At 39.0% G+C, this 15,923-nt stretch overlaps 1 pseudogene; it reads right to left on the reverse strand.

The window, feature by feature from the left end:
- Positions 1-13,926: 13,926 nt before the first annotated feature.
- LOC122118447 lies at positions 13,927-14,041 on the reverse strand (annotated as a pseudogene).
- Positions 14,042-15,923: the final 1,882 nt, after the last annotated feature.

The raw sequence follows: 15,923 nt of genomic DNA on the forward strand, positions 1-15,923 counted from the left end.
CATTCCTTTAAGCATTCACATGAATAGGAAAGATTTTCTCCAGATCTCCTTCCATTTGTAGGTGGCAGTCCTGGCAGTCAACTCTAGGCCTGGGTAGTTTACTTCTAAATGCAAACCATTAGAATGACACTCTGAAGATTTCAGTTCATCACAATGAAAAAAAAAGAACAAGAAGAAAAGAAAGGCAGGTGTCAGAGGCTCCTGCCTGTAATCCTCGCTCTTCAGGAGTCTGAGAGGTAGAGAATGCCTGTTTGAATTCAGCTTGGAAAGGAAAGTCCACAGCATTCTTATTTCTGAGGGATCACAGGAATAAAAAATTGCCATGAATGGGGCTGTGGCTCAAAGAAAGAGTGCTACCCTTGAGCAAAAGAAGCTCAGGGACAGTGCCTGGGCTCATGATACAGCCCCCAGACATGCCAAACAAACAAACAAACAAAAAACAAGTAACTCCATGTCTCCCCAGGTATGTATCATGCATTTCTATTGGTGAAGGTCCAGAGTCCCTATAATGAAAGGCACCCAACTAGGAAATTTGCTTTGAATAGAATGATTTCATAGCACAGACAGTCTTTTCAAGACAGTGCATGTTCCGGGGCTTCCCTCACTGTTCCCAGGGTAGCCTGAGGTTTTCTCCTCACCCCAGGCTGCTGGAGAAACTCTGTCTCATTGTTGGAACAGGCAGAAAAAAAGCTTGACTCCTGTACAGCTGTGTAACAAACAATTCATCTGGGGCAATTAGTGAGGATGAGTGTGGGCAGGCTTTGAAGGCCAAGAGAAAAAGACCTCTTTGTACCCCAATCTATCTCTCTCCCCAGTGCTCTGTTTTGACAGGAAGCCTTCATTTGTGCCACCTTCTGTGGAAGGCCAAGTTCTCTGCACTCATCCTGTCTTTTTTAGACTATGTTTCAGTTTTGAAATAAACTGCTACAAATAATTCAATGGTCCTTCTGTCAGACAACAAGGGATCTGAACCTAATAAAATGATTCATTATCGGCAATGGTGCCTTACTAGGTTTCTGGAAGTTTGCAAAATCTAAGCACATGGGTAATAGAACAATGCTTCCTGTCATTTAGGGCTGGTGAAGCTCATCAGGTTTTGAAACCTTTGATCTCTCCTAGTTGGGTCCCGGGTGGCTAGGTTTGGGGTTGAACAAAGGGCCTGGGTGCTGACCATGAGATGAGAACAGAAGCTCAGTGCTTTACCATTTGCTGTCACAGCTTCATTTCTGGTATCTGTGGTGTGTGTGTGTGTGTGTGTGTGTGTGTGTGTGTGTGTGTGTGTGTGTGTGTGTGTGTGTGTGTGTGTTCATGTATGTGTGTGCATACACTTGTCCTGGAGCTTGAACTCAGGACCTGAGCACTGTATCTGAGTTTCTCCTGTACAAAGATAGCACTCTATCACTTGAGCCACAGAGCTACTTCAGGCTTTTTTTCTAGTGATGTGGTACTAAGGAATCCAACCCAGGGATTCATACATGCAAAGCACTCTACTCCTCAGACACATTCCCAGCAGTCCACTTCAGGTTTTTTTCTTTCTTTTCTTGGAAATTGGAGGAGTTGAAATCTAGTCCTGGGTGCTGTCCTTGAACTCTTCAGCTAAAGCCAAGCACTCTACCACTTGAGCTACAGCACACCTGCAGATTTTTGGTAGGTCACTGGAGAGAAGCCTCTCAAGGATTTTGCTGCCCACCCTGGCTTCAGGCTGTGATCCTCAGCTCTTAGGCTCTTGAGTAGCCAGGATGACAGGCATGAGTCGCCGGAACCCAGTTTCCACTTCAAGTTTCTAAGTAGTGAATAGGAGATAATAGTCTCATGGGAACCTTTGTGTCTGGGATAATTTGGAACTGAGATTATTACATCTCAGCTGCTGAGTAGACAGGATGACACACCTCAGCTACAGACACCTAGACTGTAACATTCCATTGCAAGGGGTCCTTGGTTCCACATGGTAAGATGCTAGCCATGAGCCCAACAGGGAAGGGTCAGTGGCTAGGCCCTGAGTTCAAGGTCCACGACTGAGAAAAATAAACCAAAACAATTGTCTGCAGGAGACAACTCAATAGAGTTAGGTACATACATCCTTTTGGCCCTGACATGGGGATATCTGAGCCCCAAGTTTCTCATCTGCACAATCATCTGACTTGTGGAGCTCTTACAAGGACCAGATGAAAGAATGTACCCCGTGAAGGACTTAGCACACAACACCTCATGAAGGACTCATCACATAGCTGTATCTCACACGCTGTCATTAGAATTAGGGTGCTTCCATTAGTATCACCATTCTTTCATAAACACATCACAAACTACACAAAGTTCACATCTAATGATTTAGAGGGGTGGGATTTATTGGGTAGGTAGAGTCAGCCACGGGGATTGCACTGAAAGGTTGGGGATACTGTCCTAAGATTTTTTGATCAAAGCTAGAACTCTAACACTTTGAGCCACAGCTCAGAGTTTCACAGATTTCTTGCCAGCGCTGGGTTTTAAACCCACCAGTGTCAGATCTCAGTCCCCCAGGATCTTGGATGATGGGGTGAGTGAGCCAGCAGCATCTGGTTCTGTGGATCTGAGTTGCAGCAGTTTACCTCTGGCTAAGTCAGGTTAGATGGCAGCTGTCAGCACCAGATTCCCGGCTTGCTCTGTGATGAAGTATTTGCAGTCTTATCCTTATATAGTTGCAGTCAGAACATTCTATCTTTTTTGGTGCCATTCCTGGATCTTGAGTAAGAGTCTAGACACAGTCCATAAGCTTTTATGCTCAAAGCTAGTGCTCAGCTGGTTGAGCAACAGCATGACTTCTGGATTTTTCTGTGCATGTGGCAATGAGGAATCAAACCCAGGGCTTTATACGTATTAGGCGAGCACTCTAATACTGAGTCCCAGTAGTAACAAGTGTATAAACAGATAAATGTGTAGATTGGTAGATAAATAGATAGATAGATAGATAGATAGATAGATAGATAGATAGATAGATAGATAGATAGATAGATAGATAGATAGATAGATAGATAGATAGACAGACAGACAGACAGATAGATGCATGAAACAAGAGAGAGATGTCTGTATACTATGAAAATTCATACATGATATTGCTACCGATTATTGGAATGAAATTATGCCTTCCCTTTTTAAGTATCATGATTGCATACATAATAAAGTATTAATTGAAAATTAGTCATGGTAGTATAAATGTTGTGTATAATTTTATAATATAATCAAACACTAACTACTTATTTAGTTGTTACTTTTATAACATTCTATTTGTATGGATGTACTTGAGAATTTGGTTTCTTAGAATCTCTGCCATTCATTAGTGGCAATCCCAGGATTCGTCTTCCACACCTAAGTTGCCAGTTTCGGCTATGGCTTCCTTAATAGTCCACCAAACATCAGCAATACAAGGTCATGTACTCTTTCTTTGCATTCATTTACATCCAGGATGGTCACAATACAAAGGAAACTAAAGTAAAACCATCTTCTTGAACTTGTCAGTTTTATGCTTCTTTTTTTTTTTTTTGCCAGCCCCAAAATTTGAACTTAGGTCCTAGGATCCAAGAGTTGGCTGTGGCAGAGGTATCAAGACCTGAGAGCAAGCCCTTTGCTCGGCTAATAATAATAATAATAGTAATTCCATGGTTTGGAATTTGCACTATTTTTCTGGCAGGCCTTGTATTTGAACTCAGGGTCTGGATAACTTTGTGGCACTGTGGATGAAGGGGAAACGCCCACCATCCTTGAAGACAAGAAATTCAGACCAGTTCCCAGGGCCTGAAATGAAGCACCAGCACTGGAAAAAGTAATATTAATATATGAGATCTATTTACATACATGGGTTTATTGCATATTATGTTTATTACCCTTATTTATTTAGTATTATTACACATATAACAGTTCTTTTATTACATCATATCACATAGGATATATTTGCATATGGATTATACATCATACTGAGACCCAGGACTTTCACAGAAAAGGAAAAAAAAGTGTCAAAATTGGCTTCTTACTACACGAATAAATTTTTGGACATGCTGGGATTTCAACTTATGTCCTACAATGGCCATAAATGGGGTCACAGTCTTAGCACACCAGCCTCTAGCAAACTGAGCTGCCAGAGAGTTCTGAGGACCTGTGATCAAGCCACAGGAGTACCCAATATAGATAGATAGATAAATTGGTGTGTAGATATATACATACATACATATATATATATATATGAAGAGAGAGAGGGAATTTGAGGATATTAGATAATATATATAAAACCAATTATTAGTTAGCAAATTATGCTTCCATTTAATGAAGTATCACGTTTGAATACTTATAAAAGCCTTGATTAAAAATTAGTCAATATCCTTCCATTAGGGGAATCATACCATGGTGCTAAAATGGAAGATATAAATCCAATAATTTTTATGTGGCATTCTAAAATAGAATCATGAATTAATTGCAAATTTAATTATTACTTTTATAACATTCCATTAGCATTCACATTAATAGGAATGAGTTTGTCAGGATCACCTTCAATTTGTGGGTGGCAGTCTTGGCATTCGAACTCTAGGCTTGGGTAGTTTACTTATAACGCAAACCATTGGAATGACAGTGTGAAGATTTCAGATTGTTATGATTACAAAAAAGAACAAGAAGAAAAGAAACCCAGGATCCAGGGGCTCCTGCCTGTAATCCTAACTCATCAGGAGGCTGAGATATAGAGAATGCCAATTTGAATTCAACCGGGACAGGAAAGTCCAAGACATTCTTATTTCTAAGAGATCACAGGAAAAAAACAAACAAACATGAATTGGGCTGTGGCTCAAGGGCCGAGCACTACCTTTGAGCAAAGGAGCTCACGGACAGGGTCTAGTCTCATAGTACAAACCCGGAACTGTCCACCCCCCCCCCCAAAAAAAGAGGCAATAACTCCATGTCTCTGTGTATGGATGGATGATAGGCATTCAGCAGGTTGCCCATGCCCAGCCGTCCAACCTGGGGAAGCTGGGACAAGACTTGAATTGTACTAAGTCTGAGCTGGCAGCTTGAACATAGTATCCTTTTCTACCATTTAATAACTGAAGCCCGATGGGACACCTAGCAGCAAGTCACTTCCTCCAGGGAGACCACAGTACCTATACTGTAGGAGTTGACAAAGTTTCTGGCTCCATATTCTCTATCTCTCTGTAGAATGTGAGACTAGACCTCTGAGGCATGGTGGATATCATTCATTTATCATTCCTCATTGCTGAGTCACAGGCTGGTCCCAAATCATGGCAAAGACATGAAATAGTCAGCAATATCTATGCCAAAAGGGGTATGCCAATCAATCTCACCCTCATAATTCCTGTTAGAAGTGAGCCTTGATCTGTGATTGTGGCTTAGTGGTAGAGTGCTTACCTAGCGTGCACTAAGCCCTGGGTTTGATTGCTCAGTAGCACACAAACAGAAAAAGCCAAAAGTGGGACTGTTGCTTAAGTGATAGAGTGCTAGCCTTGAGCAACAGAAGCTCAGAAACATGTCCAGAACCTGAGTTCAAGCCCAAAGACTGGCAAAAAAAGTGAGCCTGGTGAGACATATTCTTCTAGGACTCAGAGGAAGACCGAGGTTATAGGTAAGAGGTAGGGTAGTTGGCAGGTGCTGATGGCTCACCCTTGTAAGCTACTCAGGAGGCTGAGATATGAGGATCCCAATTGCAAGCAGGAAAGCCTATATGAGACACTTTTCTCCAATTAAACATCCAAAAAGACAGAAGTAGAGCTGTGGCCCAAGTAGTATAGTGCTAGCATTGAGCAAGAAAGCTCAGGGATAGGATGGCATCCAGGCCATGAATTCAAACCCCAGGACTGGTACACCCATGCAGACACACACACACACACACACACCAAGATAGAACATTTGCCAGTCAGCCTGCAAAAGTGTCATCTCTAGCAACTCAATATTAAAAAAGAAAAAAAAAGAGGGAGAAGGGAAGAAAAGACTTGCTCCACGAGGTGATATAACCAGTGCAAAATTCCACAGGAGTTCTAAGATTTGGATTCAGGACAGAGGGTCATCAGGCAGAGGTCCAACATGGGCAAAGGTCCTGAGGTGTGTGTAGAGCAGATGGTGTGGGTGGGATAAAGGTTCTGTGGCTTCAGACAAGTCTGGGAGGACATTCAAGGTTGGGTGAAGGTTTGTACTTGAGTCACAGGTAGTGTACATGGTCGGGTCCCAGAATAGGGCCCAGGGGGAAGATTAGCTTGCTTTTTACCAGGTACCCCAGCCATTTCCTGTGGCTGGAAGCTTATTTTTCACAACTCTTGACCCTCAGACCTCCTTTGCATGGAGGAGTCAAGGCAAACACAGGGAATAAAGCTTGCTTAAGAAAAGCTTCTCGTCCAAAGCCACCAGTGGCTCAACCCCTGTAAATCCTAGCTACTCAGGAGACTGAGATAGAGATCGTGGGTCAAGCCAGCTCAGGGGAGGAAAGTTAGTGAGAGTCTTCTTGGTAATTAACTACCAAAAGCCAGAAATGGAGCTGTGGCTCAAGTGGTAGAGTGCTAACCATGAGGGAAAATGTTAAGTGACCAGAGCCCAAGCCCTGAGTTCAAGCCCGTGTACTGGCACAGATATAATACAGAAAAGCTTTCAGGAGCTCCTAGTCTATTGGGGTTGAAAGGCTAGATAAGCTGGGCACCGGTGGCTCACACCTGTCCTCCTAGCTCCTCAGGAGGCTGAGATATAAGGACCACGGTTCAAAGCCAGCCCAAGCAGGAATCCGGGAGACTCTAATCTCCAAGGAACCTCAAGAAAACTGGAAGTGGCTCTGTAGCTCAAGTGGTAAGCTAAAGAGCTTGGGGACAGAGCCCAGGCCCAGAGTTCAAGCCCCATGGCCAACACATGGCCTGTTTGACTGCCCTCTGTTGCTCTAGGCAGAGTACTTTCCAGCTACTGAGGGTCTCCCAATGTCTAGGTGTCCTACAAGTCTTGAGAGAAGCCTGTTTGGAGGCCATTACCTATAAGCAAGCCACAGTACCCGAGAAGGGATGAGCCTTGGGGCATGGAGATAATCAGAATGGCATCTGTCATGGGTGTAATATGGATCTGAGCAGTAAATTGACATCTCAGACCACGGTTCTGGGCTAGGAGGGCAGAAGCTGCAAGATATCACACCAGGTAATGCCCACTCATGCAGGTATCACAAGAGTGTGAATTTGTCAGGCACACCTTGGGCAGGTGTTGAGTTTTGGCTTATGAAAGAATTTTAGGCTCAGGAATTCACAGCTGTCTGGTTGCTGCTTGTAGCAGTCGCTGGCCCTGGAGTCCCAGGGCTCAGAGGCCTGCTTTCCTCACCAGTGCTAGGGGGCAGATGAAGGTCTGCAATTGTGGGCCGACTACAAATAAGCATCAGTAGTGTCCTTCCCATGATCCTGTGGGCCTGTACATGGATGTATCTCTTGAGAGTTTACTGTGACTATGCCTCATGACTGCCTCCAGTTCTAGTTCAGCTCATCATAACCAACTTCCTGTGTGTGTTTTTTGTGAGTGTGTGCATAAGCATCTTGGGACTAGGGCTTGATTTCAGGGCCTGGGCTCTGTCCCTCACTTTTTTCATTCAGGGCTAGCACTCTTCCAGTTAAGCCACAGTTTTTCTTCCAGCTTTTGCGTGGTTATTTGCAGAAGAGATTCTCATAGACTTTTCTAGCTGGGCTGCCTCTGAATGGCAATCCTCATATCTCAGACTCCTGAGGAGCTAGGAATATCAGAGCATGAGCTATTACCAACTGGCCAGTTTCTTTCTTGGCTAAAACAGACTACCTCTCTTCAGCTGAGCACCCATCTACAGCTACCCCTCCTAACCTATACTTCAGATGAAATATAACCTTCTCCCCTGAGAAAAAAGAAATGGGATTAGGTTTGAGCTTTATGTTCTTCACACAGTCAGGGGCTGCTGGGAGCTGATGTGGAGGCCAGAGATCTAGGCCAGGGCAAGACAGCTGTTAGAACAGAAGAGATTATGAAAACACAGCCTTGCAGCTGGGTGCCAGTGGCTCATGCCTATAATCCTGACTACTCAAGGCTGAGACCTAAGGATCAATCAAGATTCAAAGCTAGCCTGGGCAGACTCTTATCTCCAATGAATCGCCAAAATGATGGGTAGCAGAGCTACTGTAGTTCAAGTAGTACAGCACCAACCTTGTGCAAACAAGCTAAAGCATACCACTGAGGCTCTGAGTTCAAGCCCTGGTAAACACACACACACACACACACACACACACACACAAACACACACACACACATCCTTAGCAGGTACCAGTGGCTCATACCAGCAATCCTAGATACTTAAGTGGCTGAGCTCTTAGGCCGGCAACTTGAAGCCAACCCAAGCAGGAAAATATGTGAGACACTTCTGTCTACTAAACTACTAAAATAGATGAAAGGTGAGCTGTGGTTCAAGTGTTAGAGTGTTAGCCTTGAATCAAGGAAGCTCAGGGACAGTGCCAAAGTCTGAGTTTCAGCTCTAAGATTTTTTTAAAGACACCCCAATCAGACCATAAATCCAGATTTTGGTCATTCTGGATCTTACTTCTACTCCTGCCACTTCCACAGCACAAGTGGCCGGTGTGTGGCCAGAACTGGGTTAAGAAGTGAACTTACACAAAGGGGACATAGCCAGGTCAAGGATAATGCCACAGAACATTGAGGTACTAGCCAAACCAGTTTCTCATCCCCCAGTTCCTTGGCCCTAGAGGAGTCATACCCTCCTGTATTGTGTGGTGTGAATTTTACTACAATTCTGAACCCTTCCACCTAATACCAAGAGTCATGAGCAATAATTTATTTTTTCATATTAAGATGAGTGCTAAGTGTAGGATACACTTTGAATTATTACATTAATTTATTAAAAATTAGTTTCATTTTTTCCTTTCTACATCTGCAGAAAGTAAAATTATATATTAAACATTCAATATGAAGTAATCAATTATAAGTAAACTATTTTTCAAATGATATACTATCAAACTGTGATTTGAGTTATAGTTCTAACAAATTGTGATGTAAACAACATTTAATAGAATTACGGTAATGTTTTTTAAACTTACCATCTTGTTATTGTTTTCTAATTCTGTCATTTTTTATTCTTGATCCAATTCATCTCTTCACCTCAATTGTTTAGTTTTCTATTTTATCTCTATTGGTTTGCTGATTATGCATCTTGTTTTCCCTTTTTAATGACTGACATGATCTGAAAATCTGTATGCTAGTTTATTACTTCCTACATTGAAGTCAAATTGCTGCTCTCCACAGCTGTTCTACTTTGCTTTGTATAGTACAGAATTTCCCCTAGTCCCACCGACTGTATTGCTGCTCTCATATATTTTATTTTATTTTTTATTTAAATTTTGTTGTCAAGGTAATGTACAGAGTGGTTATAGTTACATAATTAAGGTAATGAATTAATTTCTTTTCTAACTTTTTACCCCTTCACCCATTTTTCTCCCTCTTCCCTCCCAGCGCACCTCTCAAGATCGTTTCCAACCTATTGTTTTGTGAGTATCACTGTTGCATAGGTTCCCCCTTTGTCCTTTGTCTCACTATTTTGTTTTTTTTTTCCTTCCCCTTCCCCAGTTCAGATCAACATATTTACAATACACAGGGTATCAAAATCAAATACAGTGACTACAGGGGATAAACCATAGGTGGGGAAAACACAAAAGGATAAAAAGAAATCATGGAGTACATTAAGAACAACAACAACAAAGAACATGTCTTGGAGTTCATTTCACTTAGAATCACCTTATAGGGTCATATGTACATATCTGTTGAGCTATTCTACTCATCTACTAAGATTATCCTTGATGTACACAATAATGCTCCCTATTACCCAGTAATCCCACTTCTGGGCATTTAACCTGATGACCACAAACAAGGCCACACTAAAGCTATCAGCACAATTATGGTTATCGCAGTAATATTTAACATAGCTAAGATATGGAATCAACTCTGATGCCCCTCAGTAGATGAATGTATCAAGAAAATGAGACACACACACTCACATACACACATACTATGCTTCCATCAGAAAGAAAGATACCACCTCATTTGTAAGGAAATGGAAGGTCTTGGAAAAAATCATATTAAGTGAAATAAGCCAGACTTAAAGAAACATAGTTCCCATGGATTCCCTTATTTGTAATAATTAGTTACATCAAGGATAATCTCATGTATTTTAATTTGACTGTTTGTTCTATGTTGAGCATGCAACATTATTGCTATACTGTTTGTTATCATTTCTGCAAACAAGGAGGTATATTGAAAGTATTACATTCATCTTATCCATTACTGAAAGAAGAACAACTAAAAGAGCAACCCCTACTAGGAAGAACAACTCCCACTTACTTAGCTTCATTCCTATGTAAGGCCAGTGTTGTCCCCTGTATCCTCATATTGTACATTTCAACTCTATACCTCATATTGTATTTCTAGTATGTTCTACATTGTCAACTAAATGCCCCAGAAGTTCCACTTTGCTTTACTTTGTTTTAAAAAATTCTGTCTTAATATTTGATGTTGATGAGTGTGTGTGTGTGTGTGTGTGTGTGTGTGTGTGTGTGTGTTTACAAAGATCAGAACACAACATTTTTCTTCATTTTGAATACGTCTTTCAGGTCATTGTAAGTTGTGGCTAATGGGAGCAATCTCTTGTTATTTTAAGAATGAAACAGAAAAAGATATTTGTGCATGTATCATAGTTGCTTTATTAGTCTGTAGTTGAACACTGAACATTAATTTATATCTTGGCTGCTCTTGTGAATAATGTGAATAAAAATGAACTACAGATATATTTAAAAGTTACCCAGAGAGAAATAATCACATGATTGATGGTTCAACTTAACTTTGGATTTCTATAGAAACTTGCATACTACTTTCTACAACGAGGATACTAACCTGTTTTTTGACCAATAGTGTAGAAAATTTCCTTTTTTCCACACTCTCACCAAAATTATTACCTTTTATTCAAAGATAATAAAGGGCAGTTTTTTACTATCTGCAGTACCCTATACTGGCATTAGACTTAAATCCAACCTCCTAAATGCTTGGAATTACAAGACTTTACCACCATAACTGGTTCCATTGATTTTTTTGATGAGTTATAATATTTATGAAGTTGTATCATAGTAATTTTGAATTACATTTCTCTAATGACTTCTGCTCAAAAAGTATTAAGGCAGCTTAGAAGTTGTATTAAACACAACTTTGTAAACCCACAGGAAATTCTCAGGGCTTTTTGGAGAACATGTCTATTCAGACTTTTGTCCATTTTTAATCTGGTTTCTGGTTAATCTCATCTTTAATCTCGCTAAACCAGATCAATAATTAATTCAAGGTAGTAGAAAAGAAAAAAAATGTAGCAACTCCCAACATTTTTCAGTTTTCAAAAACATGGTATTGCTTAAATCATTTTCTGTTAACAATTGACTCTATATAACTCAATTTAGTTAGACCTGTTACAAGGCTGTAGTTTATTTATTTTACATTGATTGCTCTTTCCAAAGCCTGTTTTTCTAATTTCCCTTGGTTTCTTTCAGTCTCAAGTAGCTCAGATTTCAAACTGAAGAATAAATGGAAGGAAGCAAACAAAAAAAAATACAGTTCCTCTCATCCAATGATGCCTGTATAAGAATGAGGAAAGAGTTCATCCTTCTAAGGACCTATGATAGGACAACAAAAAAAGAATTTATTCTTCTATGTCTTCTTTACCTTTGCGATGTAACTAAAATGTTGTAAAACACAATATACTGCTCAGATATTTTTATGTTTTATCAGTTTTGCACATTTTCATATGGATTTCACCTCAGTCTACAACATTCCTTCATCATCCTGTCCCTGATATTTTTACACTATCAAGACATAAGATAACCAATTTGATTTACAGCATGAGAAGTTATCCACCTGGCCTCCTTGGAAGCAGAGCATGATCAATAGATATTACTTCTGGTTGCTCACTACATGTAATGGTTTCTGTACTACTTATCACATTCTATTTAGTATTTTAAAAAGACTGCTGGCTAAACTCAAAGCTCATTCCTAGAAGTTTATGTTAAGTATTTCCCACTTTTGTTCCCTTAATTGTTAAGATAACATATGCTATCATGCTAATGTTATTACCATTTTAGTGTTGGGAAAAATTGTAATTAAAAACAGTAAGTGCATGGCCTAAAGACACATACAGTGAGGAATGAAATGAGTCAAAGTTTCTGGAAGTCTTTCAGCAATACACAAAAGGTAGATAAAAATCTCTCCATTCTATGACACTCTCAATTCAATATTCATATTGTACAAGAAATAATAGCATACTAAATATTGCCCATGGTGATTGTTTTCTGTCACATTTGTTTTCAACACAGATTGTGTTGGAGACATTGTTTTATCATGCACAGAGCCGAGCTTATACATTGAGGTCCAAAGAGAAGCAAATTTCTTCTGTCCCACAATTCCAGTACCCTTTTTAAAAAGTACTAAAAATTTAAATATCATCACCTACCGTCTTATAAGTATCCAAAAATAAAAAAAAATCATAAATAACCACTCCAAAATGTTTTAAAATTGGAGATGCTAATACGTGCCCCTCTGAAGTAAATTTTCTTCTACTTTTAACGTTATTCTGAAAGCCTTTGCTTGTTTGTCACACCTGTAATCCTAACTACTCGGGATATCTTCTCAGGAGCCTGAGATCTGTGGCTAACAGTTGGAAGCCAATCAGGGCAAAAGAAACTCATGAAATTATTTTTCAAAAATTTTAATGAACTAGCAAAGGGCCAAGAATGGAGATGTAGCTCATTTAGTAGCTCACCAATCTATAGAGAAAAGGCCTAGCAAGTTGGTGCAGTGTTCATTATGACAGGTCCCTTGTATAGAATAATTGAATGTCTCATCCTACACATCTCTTGAACAACAAATATCTGGAATTATTTTGTTTTTGACATGTCAATCTTGACTTTATTCTTAAATGTGTATTTATGTAAGAAGTACATGGTTCTAAAATTCTTTTAAACTTAGTTTTTGATGAATTGTCTAGTTTAAGAAAATCAATTACAATTTATATATATATATATATATATATATATATATATATATATATAAAGTTCTGTGCTCAATTCAGCATCACTGATTTCAAACTCTGAGCATGCCAACACACATGCAAGTGTTTGAGCACATGCGTGCGTTAACACACATATTTATTCAAAATACCTTCATATCGGAGTTTTTCATGAATTTCTTTGCTAACGATATTATATGAGTAAAATAAAGGAAATAAACTCTTCCATCTCAGAACAGTTTTATACGTTCTTATTGTAAAAATACTGCACAGATGGGTAACACTTACATGAGCAAGGTAATGAGTACATTTCCTAACAAGTATTGTTACCTCCTCCTTTATTGTTCCCCTACCATCCCTTCCCTCTCACTTCTACAAGTCCATTAACCTCCTCCCTTTCCCCGCCTCAATTGTAAAGTTCACTTTACAACATAGTTTCTTGTGAATCTCATTGTTGCAATGGGTCAACCTGTATCCCTATTTAAGCATTTTGTTTTTTTTTTCCTTCCCCTCAGCAAATTAGAGGAGAATATATACAAGATGTAGGCGCACCAACTTCAAATACAGTGAAAATAGGTGTTATAGCATGGGGGAGGAACATATAAAGAAACAAAAAAAAATCCACACTGTAGGTTATAAGTATGTGAGAAAAAATAGCAAGAAAAAACCACTTGTGTCCCTAACTTGGGGTTCATTTCCATTAACATAACCTTATCTGGTCATATACACATAACTTTTGACATTTTCTGCTTATCCCAGACATATAGTAGTTATTGAAAATTAGAGAAACCATGGGACCTATGTTTCTTTGGACTTGGCTTACTCTACTTAATTTTTTTTCCAAGTCTTTCCATTTCTTAACAAATTGGGGGATGGAATGCTTCAGGAATTTGCCTGTCATCCTTGCGGAGGGGCCATACTAATCTTCTCTGTATCATTCCAATGTTTTAGTATATGTGATGCTGAATTGAGCACAGAAATTTTTTATATATAAATTGTAATTGATTTTCTTAAACTAGACAATTCAACAAAAACAGTTTAAAAGAATTTTAGAACCATGTACTTCTTACATAAGTACACATTTAAGAATAAAGTCAAGATTGACATGTCAAAAACAAAATAATTCCAGATATTTGTTGTGCAAGAGATGTGTAGGATGAGGAATTCAATTATTCTATACAAGGGACCTGTCATAATGAACACTGCAGCAAGTGTTAAGGTTTGTTAAAAGTTTTAATGTTTTAAATATATTAATTTTGGGAATTTGCTTATATATGCCAAAACTGGGACTGTTTGGTAGGTCATAATACTTTTCTATAAAGTATTTAAGATTTATGGTAGCAGATAAATACTCCTAAGTATGTACATTTCAGAGTTTATAGAAACTTTACTAATGAGAAGTTGCAAAGTCTTTGTGTAAAGGAGCAGAATAAAGAGCTGACTATGTTAACTACACAGTTTCTGCTAAAACTGTAGGCCTTCCTTACTTTATATGTAAGTGAGGAACAAATGATGATATAAGCCATATACAAATTATGAGATGAACTATAAATGGTCATCTTAGTGGGTGATTTAAACACTACCCATAGCCTATAACATTCTTGTTGAACATCATAATCTTAGCCAGTGTTAAATGTAAAGAAATATGACAATAATAAAATCTAATTTGTAGTACACTTCAAATACTGAAAACACTGGTAATTGTTTTGTTTTTTATTTTATTAATCATTAATATTAAATTATTGCTTTTCTTTATTTGTAGCATTTTTTCCTTGTTGTAATATAATAGAACTTTTCGTAAATTGTCATTAGGAGGTACTTTGAGAAGGTTACTGGGATGGCCATACCATTTTTTATAGGTGCATGTGAGTTTATAAAGATGAAAATTAAGAACAAAATATGTATTTTAAAAATGATCAAGTAGAGTCTGATTCAGGAGTGTTGATAAATGTCCACACTTAAAATGTTAGCCCTAGGCTGAAGCAGAGTTATTACAGAGTTGAGGCAACAAAAGTAAGAGACTGTGTTTTGTTTTGTTTTTTATTTTTATTTTGTTGGTCATGGGGCTTAAACTCTGGGGCCTGGGTGCTGTCCCTCAGCTCAAGGCTAGTGATACCACTTGAGCCACAGCACCACTTCCATCTTTTTCTGCTTATGTGATGCTGAGAAATCAAACCCAAGGCCTCATATTGCTGAGAAATCAAACCCAAGGCCTCATGCATGCAAGCACTCTACCATTGAGCCACCTTCCCAATACCTGAGAGACTGGGTTTTAAAAAATCATCTAAACAACATTTGTTTTCTGCTTTGGGTTATATAATGAAATATATGAGTATCTTTTTATGTTTTTGTGCATTGTCATACTTTATATTTATACTAACTTCACCTACTTTATCCTTGTCAAAGTCATGAAATATCTCTGAGAGTTTGCTTCTGTGAAGATTTTTTTTTTTTTCGGGAGGGGGGGGGGTCAGGTAGTGGGCCTGAACTCTGGGCCTGGGCGCTCTCTCTCAGCTCTTCAGGTCAAGGCTAACTCTCTACCACTTGACCCACAGTGCCACTTCCGGCTTTTTTCTGCTTATGTGGTGCTGAGGAATCGAACCCAGGGCTTCATGCATGCAAGGCAAGCGCTCTACCACTGAACCACCTAACCATCCCTGTGAAGATTTTTTTTACATTTATCATTTCTTCTGAGTCATTTTTATTTTTTATCAAAATCACTTTATATTTCATGTTTATGAGTATTTACACAGAGACAGGGATATAGAGGATATAGTTTACCAACTGAACATTAAAATTAAGCTCAAAAATAAAAATCAGCCTTAACACATATTTTCATATCTTTCCCCACATTCTC

Source organism: Dipodomys spectabilis, unplaced genomic scaffold, assembly GCF_019054845.1.
Source record: "Dipodomys spectabilis isolate Male_0828 unplaced genomic scaffold, ASM1905484v1 ptg000152l, whole genome shotgun sequence".
NCBI lineage: Eukaryota > Metazoa > Chordata > Mammalia > Rodentia > Heteromyidae > Dipodomys > Dipodomys spectabilis.